The sequence below is a fragment of the Nelumbo lutea genome, chromosome 4, assembly GCF_056320005.1.
Source record: "Nelumbo lutea isolate HS-2025 chromosome 4, American lotus-T2T, whole genome shotgun sequence".
NCBI lineage: Eukaryota > Viridiplantae > Streptophyta > Magnoliopsida > Proteales > Nelumbonaceae > Nelumbo > Nelumbo lutea.
This window is the reverse complement of record NC_142687.1, coordinates 32616715-32634904: the sequence shown is the minus strand read 5'-3', so window position 1 is coordinate 32634904 and position 18190 is coordinate 32616715. Positions and strand designations below refer to the sequence as shown.

The 18190-nt window shown below is 35.3% G+C and overlaps 1 long non-coding RNA gene across 1 annotated transcript; it reads left to right on the top strand.

The window, feature by feature from the left end:
* Positions 1-1295: 1295 nt before the first annotated feature.
* LOC148855051 (uncharacterized) lies at positions 1296-2015 on the top strand. Its single transcript, XR_016113296.1, has 2 exons — positions 1296-1479; positions 1563-2015. It is a non-coding gene; the product is annotated as an uncharacterized LOC148855051 (long non-coding RNA).
* The last annotated feature ends 16175 nt before the right edge of the window (positions 2016-18190 follow it).

The following is an 18190-nucleotide window of genomic DNA, read 5'->3' as shown; positions in this document are numbered from 1 at the left end:
AATCTTATATAATGTCTATGAAACTTACCCTTTTTAGACCTAAAATATAACAGAGATTAAAAAAAGGACTTTAATTATATAATTGATTTCTTTAGTTGAAACTATATAATTGGTTCAGAAGAGTAAGAACCAATCTTGACCCAATTATTAATTAGGACATGATCACATGGTTCAAAAAGAAGTTCGACATGGCCAAAGTGACTCAGTATATTTGGGCCATATTCTTGTATTGTATAAAATATTTTATATATATAAATATATATATATATATATATATATATTTTATATACATGTAAAAACATATAATTATATATACTTGTTAATGTATTATATGTATTTTCACAACTATATTATATTTTTATTGTTCACATATGAAACAAATAGCCAAACGATTTGGTAGATAAATTGCTTCTGTACATATGAATCATATAGAAAAATTGGTAATGTTTTGAGTCAAAAAGTGAACCATGAATAGAAAGTCTTAATGAAGCTCAAAGGAACAGACAGGCACATTATGTAAATGGATCGTCGATTAACCGGATTAAAAATGCAATATATATCAAATTCGTTCTAATTTTAAAATAAAATCTTTTTTAATCACATTCAATAACAAAAAAATATTTAAATCCGACAAAATAGGATTAAATTTGAATTTAAATTGAATCAAGATCTAATCCATTTATACCCCTATTATCAACTATCCTCTCTCTCTCCCCTTGTGACCTTTGTGTGCCACACTCAACGTACGAATTATATGAAATAATTTCATAATACCCAAACTATAGCAAATTTGGCCGCGAAGAAATATTTCGAGAGTTCATTGGGCTTGGTGAGTGGGCCGCCAGCATTACTCATTTATGAATTACAAATTTATTTATTTTGCTTGATGGGCTACACTACACATTACACAACCCGCCTCTCCAGACAACTTACCAACTGATGAGATTTTTGCCACATAATAGACTACTTTAATGATAAATCGGACTGTCCATCTAACACTATATTGATCCAACGTGTTGTCACATACTCACGTGGATATATAGGGCCTTTTAGAGTTTCCATCATGGTTTTTAAAACCGGATTGGATTGGACGGTCGGACCGAAAAAAACCGGTAACAATCATCCCCCGAGTCCGGTTATACTATAAACTGGCAATTCCTTAAAAACCGTTAAAAAAGTCAGAACCCGGGTGATTGAACTGCTAAACCGTTCAACCCGAACAGCGGTTCGCGGGTTATATTTTTTATTTTCATTGATTTAAATAAAATAAAATGACTCCCATATCCCCTACCCCAAATATTACGAATGCTTAGGGTTAGAACGACTCCCATTTTCGTTCTAACCTTCCCTCCTCTCAGCCCTCACACCCAACCGACTACGACCTACGGCGTCAGATGGCGGTACACAGCGATGACGACGATTCGCAGCAACCAGCGACGGCGGTCAGCTTCATCTACGGCAACCAGCGTTGATTTTGCAGTAAGTCCAGCCGTCCAGCAGTAACAGTTTCGGTAGTAATAGGTCAATCGACTGACTTGCAACGGCGGCCGGTGATTTTGCAGCAGCGGGCGGGAGTTTCTAGCGGAAATAATAGTTGCATGCTTGCAGCAGCACTTGCAGCGGCAAATACCTGCGACCAAGCCGAAGCCCACCGTCACAATCACACCACCATTATCGGCGGTGACCATCTTTGTTGTTGGTGCCATGGCGGGGGCAGTGATAGCCAAGCTTGAGTATGTCAAGAAATTCATAACTCAAAAACGCAAAAAATTTGCAGCCCCAATTAGCCCAGAAGCTGCCGTAGTGCGAACCATCAAAAACTTGCGTAGTTTCCAGTATATTATTTCACTTACGCTCTCACTGTCTAGGCCATAATCTTTCTGAGCCTCTTGCAAAGACCTTTGGTGTTTGGGACCTTGTTGACGGTGGTGGCAATTTCAAAACTGGATGTATTCTGGTTCCTCCAGTGATACAAATTACAAGCTTAACTGATTTTCTGTTGCTTTTTGACTTTCTGCCACTGTCCCGTTGGTTGCCATTGCCGATTTAATTGAGCGCTTAGTCCTTGGCATTAGAATCTTGGTCATCGTGACCATTGTCGAGCTCATCCGCACACCTGCTGTGACTCACCTTCTTTTGTCACTTGGCATCGGATTACATCTAGTTCTTTTTCATGCAGTCTTTAGAGTTAGAGATGATGATGAGGATTTCCAGAGTAAAGCTAATTGAATTCAGTCTCAGATTCTCAATTTATGGATATAGGATGATCTAGTGTTCTACTAAGACCCTCCAACAATGTCATAGTCATCTAATAATCCGTTGATAATCTGTTGGTTTTAAATTTTATTCATGTTGGTCTCCTTTATTGTTAATTATTTAGATAGTTTTATTTTTTTATATTTTTTAGAATTTTTTATATTTTCTGTGTTTTGTACTATATAATTTTTGTATTTAGATAGTTATATTTTTTGTATTTTGTATTTTTATTCAATTTTATGATTTTTTATTATTTATAAATGTATTTTTATTTTTTAATTTATTTATGACATTACGGGTCGAATCATTCAACCTGAACGGTTGAACCGCTTAACCAAAAACTGATTCTGTTTCTGATTCATTTTTAAAAACCTTGGTTTCCATCTAGCTACTGTGAGCGCTTCATTTTCTTGCTGCAACACCCCAATAAAAGAGCTCAAATGCATGCATCTCCTGCTGCCACTATGGTTGCAGCATTTTCTTTTTTTATGCAAGTTCATCAAACTTGTCCTTCAAAAAAACAGATAACCAGCTGGTTTTCTGAATTTATTTAAAACAAATGGAGATGCGGGACCATATATATATATATATATATATATATTCGTCAGTTGTCACCACAGATGTGATGAATTCATGCCTTCCCATGTCAGTCGTCTCATATTCATATATATATATATATATATATATATATATATATATATATATATATATATATATCATCCTACCATCTGTTGCATTTTTCGATCTATGAAATGCTTTATTAATGTTTTCTGATGATTTACAAATTACAACTGCATGCATGTGTGGAGCCAGGCCATCGTGTTTGATACAATGACAATATCTCTGGCTCACAAAGGGTGGGGACGAGGATTTAACAAAGAGAGAGGCCATTTTATACAAAATAATGCCAAGATTAGGCCTGTCCGAGTCCGACTCTCCCAAGACCAAGAGACCCTTAGAATAGAAAGCCGGGACCATTAATGTTGGGTGCGTGTAATGTCTCTTTCTATATATGTACAGTGAAGAATTGAAAATGACTATTTTTGTTGAGATCGGCTTCCATCGAGGCAAATCTCTGTTCACTTTATTCTAATATCCTTTTGTAATCTTGCATGAATAAACTTTATTTTAATTGAACTTGAACTTATTTTTATTCTATTTGAATACATACATACATATATATATATATCAAGTTTTAACTGCAACTTGTTAACTTAGAAAACAGCTAGCTGATGATTGGTTTGACACTGTTAGAAGTAAAACCAATATTTGTAATTAAAGGCGGTGCCTATATATATATATATATATATATATATATATATTTTATTCTGCTGAATAAAAACTTCACATAATGAAATAGGTTGTAAATTGTAATGCCGCCTATCTAGCTAGTACCGGATCGATGCATGCACGCTTGGTGATCTACAAAACATGAATCAAGGCCAATGGCTACCTTTTTCTTCTACCAAAGGAGTCCTGATTCCTGAATCTGAGTGTAGTGACAAAGGATCTATGGACGGGTCCAGGGCGCTCATAAGCCCATTACTTCCACTTGTCCAGTGAATCCAAAATTTAAACTCAGAATTGACTGCGAAAGATCAAAATAAATAAATTCACTATTCTTAACGTTCCAATTGTCCAGTAACCTCACATTCTTACTTGCTACCTTTTTTTCTCGCCTTGCTTATCTACTAGATAGCTAGGTACTGAAACACTGGCCTTGCTTATAATTGTGCCCGTCAAGTACTCAAACCCGATTGTCCTGAAAATCCGTCAATCCGGTTTTGGGTCTAAAAACTATAGTCTCTATCGGTCCAATTCAGTTCTGGGTCTTCAATATTTTATGTTAGATATTGGTTTTCAGTTCTAACTGGTCCCAGCCCAGACCTGATGACCCATTAATAGTCCTATATGTCGCCAAACCAAAACCAAGGGTTTAACTAATTAACATGGTAATTAGAGCTAAGAAGAAAACATAGCCAAGTCTAAATATTACACATGAAGAATTCAGAAATTAACTGTAAAGAGACTAGACTGAATGGGTCCTACTATCCTTTCTTGTAATATATTTTATATTTTCCTGTTAGATAATGGGCTTGTTATTTCTTTTTGTTTGATCTCTTTATGTTAGTGCCTAGCTGGCCACCCAATTAAGGGCATACTTGTAATTATTTTAACATTAACTTTTAAGAAAAAGGATTAGAGAAGAAAGGGAAGGATATTCGAACATTTCTTCTTCTTCCTCCTTTTTCTCTCTAATTTTTCAAGTTTACACCTATTTTTGAGGACTAGTTTACATCTTGGTATCAGAGTAGGTTTCTTTCTTCCTTCTTTTCTTCTTCCTCTTTTCCCATACACCCTTAGATTAAGAGAGTGTATGGAGAGATAGGTTCTCTATAGCTCAGAGGATCTCTGACCTAGTTGGTAGAGGGTTTGGAGAGTTTAAATCTGGCTAGATATTGCCAAGAAGTGGTGTTGTTCTGTTGCTGCCCAAAACCTTAGCCGAATAGAGATTTTTGAAGGTACAAGTAAATGTGAAGCTTTGGGTGTGGCACTCTGTGCTTGGGAGGTGTCTTTTGACTCCTAAAGGAGGGTGGTTCAGGTTTGGAAAAGATTGGGAAGCTCTGGTAGGAGCGGCTGCATCTTCTCTCTTCCTCCCCAACGGTTGGATGGAGTAAAACCCTAGTTTTCAAGCATCTGGGTTCTGGTTTGACTTCAAGTAAGTTTATATAGACCAAATTTATAGTTCTTTGATTTTTGTTTGATTAATGGATCCATACGAAAGTGAGTTCATGCAAGTGCCGGTTTTCGACCTTGGCTCGGTAGATTCCTTTTTGACTGGTGTAACCACAATCAAGCTAGATGGGACAAATTATCTTGCTTGGGCACAACTTATAAGAATTTATGTTTGTAATAGAGGAAAACTCAAGTATCTAACAGGTAGTAAAGTGAAACCCGAAGAGACAGACCTTGAATTTGAGAAATAGATGCAGGAGAACTATACAGTCATTGGATGGTTGGTCAACTCTATGAAACCTTATATAAGTCAGCATTATCTCTGGATGTCTTCAGCTAAGGAGATATGGGACAGTGTTACTGAGACCTATTCACAGTAATTGAATGTAGCTAGAGTCTACAAGTTGAAAAGTGACGTAAAAAACCTAAGACAGGGGGAGAAGAGTGTAGCAATCTACTATTCCATACTGAAATCCCTATAGCAAGAAATTGATGTTATGGAGATAGTTGTATTGGAGAGTAAGAATGATGCTGAAATGTATAGGAAGTTGGTGGAGAAAAATAGGGTGTTTGAATTTCTTACTGGACTCAACCCTGAGTTTGACATCATTAGGCAAAATATCCTGGCCAAAGATGAGGTTACTCTTTCCCAAGCATACGCTATGATAAGCAATGAGGAGAGTAGGCGGCAGGTTCAATTACAGAGTCCACCTATTGAATACTTAGCACATGCTGGAATAAAGCCAAAGGGTCCTACTAAGAAAAAGGAGCAAATATGTGAATACTGCAAGAAATCGAGGCATACAAATGACATTTGTTGGAAGCTTCATCCTGAGCTTCTTCCTGATAGGTTTAAGAATAACAACAGTTCTAAGAAGGGTAGTCAGGTAAAAAGCCTAAGACAGCTAATGTTGCTATAATACCTAAAGGAGGAAATAAGGAGAGTGAAGAAAAATCAACCATTGAGCAATTGGCAGCAATGAAGGCGGATTTTGAAAAGTATGGGAGGTTGCTAAATCAATTGGAAGCTATTGTTTCTTCATCTCACTCTTCCAACAATACATCATCATCATCTGCATTTGCTCACTCAGGTATTCGTGCTTCTACAAATCATGCTTCAGTTTCAGGTAATCATAAAATCCCTTTGATTATTGATTCTGGTGCATCAGACCATATGACCAGCCTGTCTAATCTCTTCTGCTCATACCACCTTCTCTCTGGTAAAGAGAAAATATCCCTTGTTGATGGGTCTCTTGCTCCCATTTCTGGTAAAGGGGATATAAAGACCTCTAACACCCTTTATTTATCCTCTATCCTTTACGTCCCTAAACTTAATACAAACCTGTTATCTGTTAGCAGCTTAACTAAATTCATGAATTGTAGCATAACTTTTTTTTCCACTTATTGTGTTTTTCAGGACCTGCAATCTCAGAGGATGATTAGGAGTGGCCATGAGGTGAACTGAATATACTTGTTGGACACACCGGATAGAGCTTTTGGACCACCTCATGGAGTTGCCTTAGAGTCAGACTTGTCAGAGTCTATTGACAAAGTCTTGTTATATCACTTTTGGTTTGGTCATTTGTCTTTTTTTGCTTTGAGTCATTTGTTTCCAGAGATATTTAAAGGAGTGTTCAGGACCTGCAATCTCAGAGGACGATTGGGAGTGGCCATGAGGCGAACGGAATATACTTGTTGGACACACCAGATAGAGATTTTGGACCACCTCATGGAGTTGCCTTAGAGTCAGGTTTGTCAAAGTCTATTGACAAATTCTTGTTATGTCACTTTCAGTTTGGTCATTTATCATTTTTTGCTTTGAGTCATTTGTTTCTAGAGATGTTTAAGGGAGTGTCTTTATCTAGTCTTCATTGTGAGTTGTGTGAACTAGCAAAGCATTGTAGACATTCTTATTTAGTAAGTAATAAAAGATCTCTTTCTCCTTTTCATATTATTCACTCTGATGTGTGAGGGGCCATATCATTTGCCAATTATGGGGGGTTACAGGTACTTTATCCTTTTTATTGATGACTGTTCTTGTTATACTTGGATTTATCTCATGAAATCCAGGGATGAAGTATCAGCTATTGTACAAAAATTTCATGAATTCATCATCACCCAATTTAACACTCGAACCAAAATATTACATTCTAATAATGCTAAGGAGTACTTTGAGAAAACCCCATCTGCCTATCTTGAAACTTTTGGGGTTATCCATCAAAGTTCTTGTTCCTACACTCCAAAACAAAATGGAGTGGCAAAAAGAAAGAATCGACATGTGGTTGAAGTTGCCAGATCCCTCCTGTTTGCATCCTATGTTCCTATAAAATTTTGGAAAGATGTTCTTACTGCTACATTTTTTATCAACAGTATGCCCTCCCAGGTTCTTAACTTCAAAACCTCTCTGTGTTTTTGGGTGCACTTGCTATGTGCATGTTCATAGCCATCAAAGACACAAATTTGAACCTAAGGCTCGTAAATGTGCTTTTGTAAACTATGCCTCAACACAGAAGGGATATTGTTGTTTTGATCCAGCTAGTGGCACCTGCTTTGTATCTCAGGATGTCACATTTGCTTAGTTGACTCCTTTCTTTAGTATTTCTCCTAAGGGGAAGAAATCTAAAGAACCCTTTGCTATGTCCCCAGCTATTCCTCTTCCCATTCCTCTTGAGTCCTCTCATGAGGTGTCCACTTCTCCCATTGGACCAACCTCCAATATTCATGTTCCTCCTCCTCTTCCACCTCATTCCCCTAAGATTCCTCCTCATTCTATTCTCCAAAGGTGGTACCAAAGGCACAGATTCAGACATGGGCAAGTTGTTTCCACTCCTACAGAAGAGCATCTTACTTTTCCCATCATTACTGAGGTAACAGGTCATCCTTCCTCTGACCCATCTACATCTTTTCCAGACCTTAACTTTCCTATTGCTCTCCGCAAGGGAAAGCGGAAGTGTACAGCCCATTGTATCTCCAAGCACCTGTCTTACAGCCTTCTCTCTCCTTCTTGCTACTCTTTTCTTGCTTCTGTTTCTTTCCATGTGATACCCAGGTCTGTACTGGAAGCCTTATCTAAACCTGAATAGAGGGATGCTATGATGACTGAATTGGATGCTTTGCATAAGAACCATACTTGGGATATTGTTGACTTGCCTGAAGAGAAGGAACCAGTGGGTTGTAAATGGGTGTTTACCATTAAATATCACTCTGATGGATTATTGAGAGGTTTAAGGCTAGGCTGGTTGCTAAAGGCTACACTCAGATGTATGGTATTGACTATCTTGAGACATTTTCTCTTGTAGCTAAGATGACCTCAGTCCGGGTTTTGTTATCTTTATCCGTTACTTTTGATTGGCCCCTACACCAGTTTTATGTTAAAAATGCCTTCTTGAATGGAGACATACATGAAGAGGTATATATGTCTTTGCCTCCAGGGGTGTATGGGAAAGAAATGCAAGACAAGGTGTGTAAACTGCAGAAATCTATTTATGGTCTCAAATAATCTCCTCGAGTTTGGTTTGAGAGATTTAGGGCTGTTCTTGTCTCCTTTGGTTACACATAAACTCAATCTGATCATACCCTGTTCTTGAAGAGAAATGCTTCTCCGGTGACCTTTTTGATAGTTTATGTTGATGATATTGTGGTCATGGGTAATGACACTCAAGAGGTCAATAAACTCAAAAGATTTCTTAATTCTGAATTTGAGATCAAGGATTTAGGAGATCTTCGGTGTTTTTTGGGCATTGAAGTTGCTAGATCTAAGGATGGTATCTTCATTTCTCAGCGTAAATTTGTCCTTGACCTCCTTGCTAAGACTGGTAAACTTGGAGTTAAACCAATCTCCACTCCTATTGATCCCAATCATAAGCTTTCTACTACGGATCGTGATATTTTTATCTAATAAGGGGGTGTTTTAGAGACTGCTTGGGAAGTTGTTACATCTTTGCATGACTCGATCGGACATTTCTTATGCAATAAGTGTTATTAGTCAATTTATGTGTTCTGCTATAGATACTCATTTAACTGCTACATAAAGGGTTTTGTGTTACTTGAAAGGTACTCCAGGGAAATGTATTCTATTTGCCAAACATGGACACATGAAGTTGGAAGCTTTCACTGATGCTGATTGGGCAGGATGTATTGATGATAGGAGATTCACCTCAGGTTATTGTGCTCTACCCACTGGGAACATTGTGTCATGGTGGAGTAAGAAATAGTCTGTAGTTGCTAGATCCTCAACTGAAGCAGAATACAGGGCAATGGCACATGGTGTGTCAGAATTACTGTGGCTACGATCCCTTTTAGAAGAATTGGGGGCTGACTATGAGAAGCCAATGATGCTCTACTATGACAACCAAGCAGCTATCAATATTGCACATGATCCTATTCAACATGACAAAACTAAGCACATTGAAGTTGATAGACATTTTATAAGGGAAAGGGTTTCCTCAAGAGAAGTTTGTTTGCCATTTATCACATCAGACGAACAATTTGTTGATATTTTGACCAAGGGAGTTCCGAGAGGAAAAATGACACACTATATAAGCAAACTAGGCATGATTGACATCTATACTCAGCTTGAGGGGGAGTGTAAAGAGACTAGGCCGAATGGGTCCTAGTATCTTCTCTTGTAATATTTTTTCTATTTTCCTGTTAGCTAATGGGCCTATTATTTCTTTTTGTTTGATCTCTTTATGTTACTGCCTAGCTGGCCGCCCACTTAAGGGCATACATGTAATTATTTTAACATTAATTTTTAATAAAAAGGATTAGAGAAGAAAGGGAAGGATATTCGAACATTTCTTCTTCTTCCTCCTCTTTTCTCCATTTTCTACTCTTGTACTGCTGCTCTTACTTTTCTTCCTCATTTTTCTCTCTAATTTTTCAAGTTTACACCTATTTTTGAGGACTGGTTTACATCTTATGCTTTACATACCACTGAATGAAGGAATATAATTAATTAACCCAAGGGTTTTTAGATCATGCATTTGCACCCAGACGTTTTGGTGCCAGATTTTAATATTTTCCCCCAACTTGGAATCCTTCAAATCTTCCAATCTTTTAGAACCCTATGCATGTCTTCTTTACTATCAAAAACAAATTCCCAACCACTGCTATCATCGTGGCCCACCTAAACTGGGTTCTTTGGAGCCCATGTGTTTTTAATGAACGCTCTGACATTCTCCTTCGTAACTTGGATCCTGGGGAAGATACGTTCTCTGAATGTTCTTTCGATGAGGTCTTCGGCTTCCCCAACTGGTTCCACTAAGATCTCCACAAAAGAACCTGCTACCCTTGCATGTTTGGCAAGATGTTCTCCAAGTTCAGATATTTGCTTTGCTATCAGGGTGTTGGTAACTTGATGTCCTTCATTTAATTCCTCACCTGTTCTATCGTCCTCCATGAAGACAAAGCTGGGGAAACTGGGAGTTATACCGCAACTACTTAACAGCGAAAGGACTTAAATGCTCATAGGTTGGAAAACAGTTTTGCAACGAGACAGAAAGACAAAACGAACAATAGTGGTTACTCGTGCCAAAAATAAGCTAGAAATTTTTTTTGTACAAAGACAAAACGAACAACAGTTCTTTTATTAATTTTTAATTTGTCTCCGAATGCCAAAGAATTTATGCAGATTACAATCTCTTCAAGAAATGGTGAATAATTTGGTGGAGCCTAGTAGCAGGTTATATGCCTTTTTATGATTAAGGCCCCCTTTATTTACCAATAAATATATAATGGGTATCTTTTTATTATTGATCAACTTTTTTCATGTTCTTTTTACATTAAGTAACGGGTCCTACAATAAAATCACATTTATTTTTTTGGATAAAGCTTATCCATCTCACTGGGTAAATAACTTTCTCACCTGAGAAAAACCTTTATAAAACATAATAAGACCATTTTTCCCATTTTAATACTAACTTTTTTATGAGTAAAAATGATATTTTGTTACTTACCTGAGAATCCTGAAAAAAAAAAATATATATATATATATATATATAAGTGAATTTACCTAGTAAATGCACTTACCCAAATAACTTATAAAATTATAAACGAATAAAGCCTAAGAATTAATTAGCATTAATTTTTACTTTTATTAGCATTGAATAAATTAATGCATTAATCCTTTGTTCTTTGCATGGTTTGATTAGCACTGGAATAGGTTTATGACCACACTAAACTCATTCACGGAAAGAATATATAATTAATAATTTAATTTGGTCCTTGGGAGTTGGGATCCTGGATGCACATATATAGTTCCATTTTTAGGGTTGGCAAACGCAATATACCAGCTAATAATGGCCCCCTGAGTGACACCAAGTCCCAAGCTGCAATTTGTGTTTGAACTCATGGATTTTACGATGAGAGTTGAGAGCTCTCTGAGACTGGACCCTTCTGCACAGTACCTATATAGCTAGCTAAGGCATGAGCATTGAACACGATGAGCGAGCAGGTGTAACTGGATTGCTCCAATTTGCAATACGTGTGGTCCTTTCCTTCTCTTTCATTTCTTTTGCTATTTGTCTTGCTGATCAGGGCGAACCCACAAGGTATGGTACATGATCCAGCTTCATTTTCAACAAATAATAAACTATTAGTATGTGTACTTCACCTCGTCTTTTCTTTCTTTTTTCCTTATTTTTTTATTGGCTGGTCGGCCGGTGTGGAGCCAATTTATTTCATCCCCACAAAATAAAAAAAAAAAAAAGAAAGAAAAGAAATCTAAGATGGTATATTTATTTACTTAATTACTCTTGCTAGCTCCTTTTAATTTTGTCTTGTTAAGATGAACCCATCTCATAGTCAATAAACATTTATCACTTATTTGTATTAATTTCTTTCTTATTGGCCACACTAATTTGATAATTCTGATCAACAGCTACATTAATTTGGAAGTTGCTTTGGCCCATAGTGGATCCAATATTGCTACTGTTGGAGAGGGTAGTTTCACAAGTGAAGAGCAAATAATATTCTGCTATCACACTGGCTAGGGTGGATGGTCGGTGAAACTCATCCATAACATGCATCATCTTAACATCTTTACATGGGTGATGATGTCCTTTTGCTTACTCCGTTTTTGTAGCCAACCACCATATGGGTGGATGGGCAGTTATGCATCATCTAATTGTACTCTCCTTTACTTTTAATACATTTACTTGTATCTTATTATACCATTAATATTTTGTTTAATTGTAAAGCAATTTATCAGTTTTTTGCTTCCTTTCACTATCAACAGTATTTTTCTTGTTTGTTTTCTTAAAGGCATGAACTTTATTTTCTCTTTAGGTAACTAATAATGTACTATAAGAAAAGCTAGCTACCCTTCTATTTATATATTAGTATACTTTATAAAGACTCATGCACTTTTTTTTTCTATTTCCAATTCTAAATTTCAATGCAGAGAACTAATAAAGTAAATAATTAAAAGTAATTTCATTCGAAACCATGTACAAGGTCAAAGAGATTAATTGGTTGCTATATAGATTTCCCAAGCTTTAATTTTCATGCCAGCCATGCCTCCCCGTGGTAAAATGATATCCCAACCCTTCACTAAAACCATCCCAAAATGATGTGATGACCAAGTTTTTCTTCTATCTAATTGTATTTAGGGTGTCTTTTTTCGGATTTTGAGAGGGGAGAAAGTTGGTTAATGGGATTTTGGTTCCCATTGACCAAGAATCCCATGTTATTTTTTTAGATTTATGTGAGGACCGGGTAAAGTTTATTTTCTTGGGTATAACTTACTTGTGTAAGTGATACCCATCTCTTAGATGAGTAAATAACTTTTCCACTTAGAGGGAAAGTTGCCAACACTTGAATGGGACAACAATACCCCTTTTAATAATGGATTTTTATGGCTAAAATGGTCATTGCCTTATTTACATGAGAAATAAAAGAACACGAAAAATGCACTTACCCAAGAAAGTATTTTCCAAAAAAAACTTACCCAGATAAGTGCATTTACCCAAATAAATAACTTACCCAAAAGCAAACAGGGCCTTAATTTAGATCATCTCATTTAATTTTCATCAAAGTACTACCATATATAAAAATAGTTATCTTTTGAGGGTCCAAAAAAACAGGTCCTGATTCCCTAAAGTCTAAACACCCACATGCATACATCCAAACACCCCCTTAATCCATCCAAACACCCCCTTAATCATATTCTCTACGTGTGACATGAAGTCATGATCATGAACAGGTTTCAATAAGTTGATATCGTTATCCATTCCACCTAGATAGAGGACATGAAGTAGCTGAGATATTTTTGACCTTGCTAAGTTTGAGACAGTCAGACAGTAGCAAAGGCTGATGAGATCCATTTCCAAGGACACCTTTGTACTAGCTATTTAGCTAGCTAGTTTGGCCATGTCGTCCAATTAATGGATTCATTTGAGTCTATTTTTTAAGATAGACCAGTGGAAGAGAAAAAAAAAGGTTGAATATCACTTGAGAGCCCGATGACCCCCTCTTTTTATGGGTATCTTGACAAATTCATCAGATAGAGGACCTAAATCAACCCGATGGCCCCTCTTTGTGTGGCTAAGATGGTCAACAAGACTTTTGGGTCTTGAGACTAACATTGCGTGGTAGAATTTGCAGCCCTCCATGACTGCCGTATCTCGAAGGGTTTTAATTTACAAAAGGTGGATGGAAATGGAGTAAGCACAAACTAAACATTAGCTAATTACCTCCTCCTATCACAACCCTATCTAGATTCCTTCCACTTATTGGGTTTCATTAATTATTACATGATATCTTCATTAAGTAGGGACTTAAAGAGAATTGACAAAAAAGATAACACCTATAATGGGAATGATATCAGCTAAGGAACTATGGTTAGTCAATGACAAATCATCTACCCTTTAAAAACTAATGAGATGCAGAGATGGCTGAGAAGTTGTCACAAGGAAACATGAAAGAAGAAATGGGATAATTTGGGATGCAGGAATGACTTACATCTCATCAGTTCATATGTGGATCCAGGTTTTTAGTATTGTCTTTTTTTTTCTTCTTTTTTTGAGAAAATTGTGGATCCAGAGTTGCATATGAGAAGGTGCGTTTTGAATCAATTCCCAAAAAGAAAAGAAAAGAAAAAAAAAAGTAATGTCCAAATAGATACCAACTAAAGAAAGAACCAAGCTTTTTTGCTTAGGAGATATATAATTTGTTCCAAAATTGAATGATGGGAACATGACATCAAACCTCAACATGACCACACAAAACTAAACATCTCCCACTTGTTGTTTAAAGGTAGGGCAGCCCATTGACCCATCTTCTTTTCTTTTCTTCCAGCCTTTTCTCACCACAAGATCAGGTCATCTCTAAAATGATTTAAGATTAAATCAGGTTGGGTTGAAATGACTATATTTTCGTGAACCCAACAATGCTCCGAAGTCCAAAATAAAAAAATCAAGAAAAAACCTTGTTAATTAGAATGCCCTTATGCACTTGATTTCCTATATTAAGTATTAATTTTAACCAAGAATAGATTTTAATTAATTAATTGGTTGGATGCTAGTTAGTTCTTTCAAATCCGAATTGTATATGACATCTGGTCATATTTTCTAATCATAAATAATTCTATTGATTTATACTGGGTATCTCGTGATTTGTGAATTAATTAATTTGGATTTGATAACTTTAATTACATTAAAATAAATGGAACCACCGTATATATTTCATTTTTTTATTATTTTTAATCTCGATTTCCATTCGTATATGGAGGTGCGAGATCAAACCTGGGTACATAGCTGCAGTCTATAGGCTTTACACTGTAAGGTCAGTGGGCCTCACATGCTCTCTTGTCACACCTTAATTCCCCCTGTAATGTATAATTAGGAATGACAACCGTACTAAGTAACGGGACCATTAATCTGAATTATTTTAATTTTTTAAATTATTTATATTAGACATTTAGGTTAGACTTATTATTTGATTTAAGAGAATTATTATATTTTATCTAGAGAATGATCTCATATTAAGGGGCAACTAAAGTATCATTTAATTTGAAATTTAATATTTAATTATAAAAAATTAAATTAGAAAAATTAACATGGGTCTTACATGTTTGTAATTGACAATCTATTTTGACCTACTTTGTTTGAAAATCACCATTAATTTATGTTGTTTTTAATATGATTTAAGAGATTAAATGAGGTCTTATTTGTAAGTAGTAACCCACTTTAATTGGTATTTACTATTTATTTGATAATTTTATTTTTAAAAGCTAAATTAGGTCACACTTCCAAAAAAAGTTAAATCTAGCTAGTTTGCCCTTAATAAACTATGTTGTCTAAAAGAATAAAGCTCACACCATTTGTATTAATTGTTTAGTCATTTTTTATGAATTTCATTTATTTTTATTTAATATTTTAAATACTTTTAAATTAAATTATTTGTTTAATCGTTACTTTTGAAATGTTTGTGTTTGAATAAAATTTAGTTACTATCATAGCATTTGAAGTGGCCACTTTTTAGGGCTTAGGATGCTACGTGTGTGAATTTTAAGAGACTAGAGTTATTACTTTTTTGTGAGTGGATATATTTTTTTAAGAGTGAGAGTTTAACCTATCTTAAGATTTTATCTATTAAAATTTTACAATGCCACATGTCTGAAGGGTGGAGGTTGTTGCTTGAAGACCTTCCTTTAATCTATCTGTCTATCTATCTATATACTGGTTATGTCATCCCCTAAAATAATCCATAAAAAAATCAGGTCATCAACTAACTGGTTCAACCACCAAGGTCAACAATGGTATGAATGCATTGAAAAGGTCTAAAGCTCAATAGTTAATTAGGGGTGCAAATGGACCCGATCATGGTCTAATTTGAATTAGAATGCCTGATTCAGATATCCCCCTATCAAATTTTTAGATCAGATCATATCGAATCTGGATCACCCCCTATCTGATCCAAATGCATTTTTGTAATTTTTATATTATTATTTTTATAAAAAAATGCATGTATATATGATAAAATAATTAAAAATGCTTGTATTTTTTTTGTTTTCTTTATATAGATTGCTATATATATATATATTTTAATAATTTGTCAAATTTTATAGAAATTAAATCGGATCGGATCAAATTCAAATATTCTACATCCTTAATAGATTAGAATTTGAAGTGGCCTTTGTGAAATCCAATCAAATTGGATTCAGATTATCCCAATTCGAATACAATCCAATACATTTGTATCCATATTGACACCAAGAAGAAGAAATTAAAGGGAAGATTGTCACGGAGAAATTAGTTTAAAAATATTGACACTAAATAGAAGAAAGGGAATTAGTTTAAAAATGTTATCTCTTTACCTCTCTAGGGTTTTTTTTTTTTGGTTTATTTTATAAATGTAAGGTCTTTTTTGAAGCCAAAAGGCAAAACTTCATTGAATGAGGTTAATTTATGAATGCAAGATTATATCATTAATTGAAATGAAGTTATGATCTATAAATGAATTATTTGAAATGAATGCAGTTGTCATTTATAATTATATGTATAATGAAAAAGCGCCCATTCTACTTATATACACAATTACATGTGTTTGTTTCCTTCTCCTTTTTCATAGTATGTGTTTGGTTCCGTGGGCATTTATGGAATGGGCGTTTATTTGTACTTTTTCACTTTTTTATATTTATTTATATTTTTTCACTTTAAGTGTTTTTTACTTAAATGTTTTCTATTTTTATTGTTTGGTTGAATTTCATTTTAAACATTTTTTACTCTCTACCTAAAATTAATATCCATTAAAGTGTGTCACATTAGCATTTGGTTTCAAGAAATATTAGGGTGTTGGGGGAAACAAGAATTTGACGTTACCTCAAATGCCTCATGCACAAAATTCAAAGCGTCAGTTTTCTACCATTTATTTGATAAACAATGAAACTAAACAATTGTTTCATTTTGCTTCATATGCAATAAATGCCAAAATGCCTATGTTGCACTGATGTGTGGCGTTTTTTCAATAAACTCCAATAAAACCAAACATCCTATCATCTAAGGGATTATTTAATTTTCGGTTGAAATTAGAATCAATATCCTCTAGAATTGGAATCAGAATCACCTATTCCCTTTGCGTGTTTGGTTTAGATGGAAATTGGAATCAGTTCCGTTAAGATATGTAAAACTCCCAAGGATTGGCTCATATGAAGAGAGAAATAGGGTTTGGGGGGACAGGGGTTTAAAGTCACTTATCTTTCTTTTTTTTCTTTCCTTTTTTTTCGACTGATATGAGATTATCATTCATTTCCAAAGGGAGGTTAGAATGACCATTCCCTCAAATTATTGGGAATACCATTCAACAAAGAATGAGAATCGAAATTTCATTCCATCCAACAGAACCGATTAAATTCAGAATGGATGATTATGACTCCAGACCCTTAGGCCTTATTCCCGTAAACCAAACAGACCATAAACCTTGTCCAAGCAACATGGGATCGGTCACATGAATTCTGCTTCAACCATTTTCATTGCCATATTCATCATTAAATTATGGCGCCTAAATCATTTTCAATTAATTTGAGAATAATACTAATTGTCAGAATTGTCAGTGGAAAAGCACTTTTGAAATGCTATGATTAATTACATATTGCTGCTGTGGGCCTGGGCGTGTGGCCAGAGAGAAATTTGGTATATATAAATTTTCCCATAATTTCCATTTCTGAGTTTATTTTTCAAGCATTTATAAGCTGTAACCAGGAAGAAATTAAAAAGCAATGAATTATAAGTTATGAGAGCGACTAATATTGTTATGTGTGAATAATTAATATAGTTTGTTATAAATAAGAAATAGAACAACCAACAAAAAGCCAAAAATTCCCTCGCGTGGAGATGACTCACAGGTCATAATTCAGTAATGGTGATGAAACGTTTGAGGGTGGGCGGCTCAGTCCACTCCAATCTCCTCAGAATGACTGCAAATGGGCCAAAAGAAGAACAGTATTTGAAGATCGCTTTTTTTTTTGAGTATTTGAAGATCGTTGTGGGTATGCGCAACACAACAGACTAACAGAGCTATAATAATCAAAAATCAAAACCAGAGAAAACGCCAAGCAGATAAAAAGTCCAAAACAAGGATGGATAAAAGAAAGAAAAGAATCATGGAATCAAAAGGAAGTGAGGAAAAAAAAGTCTACCCTTTCGGCACCCAGCCACCCACCCTTGGCAGATGTTGCCCCTCACCAAACTAAATCCAA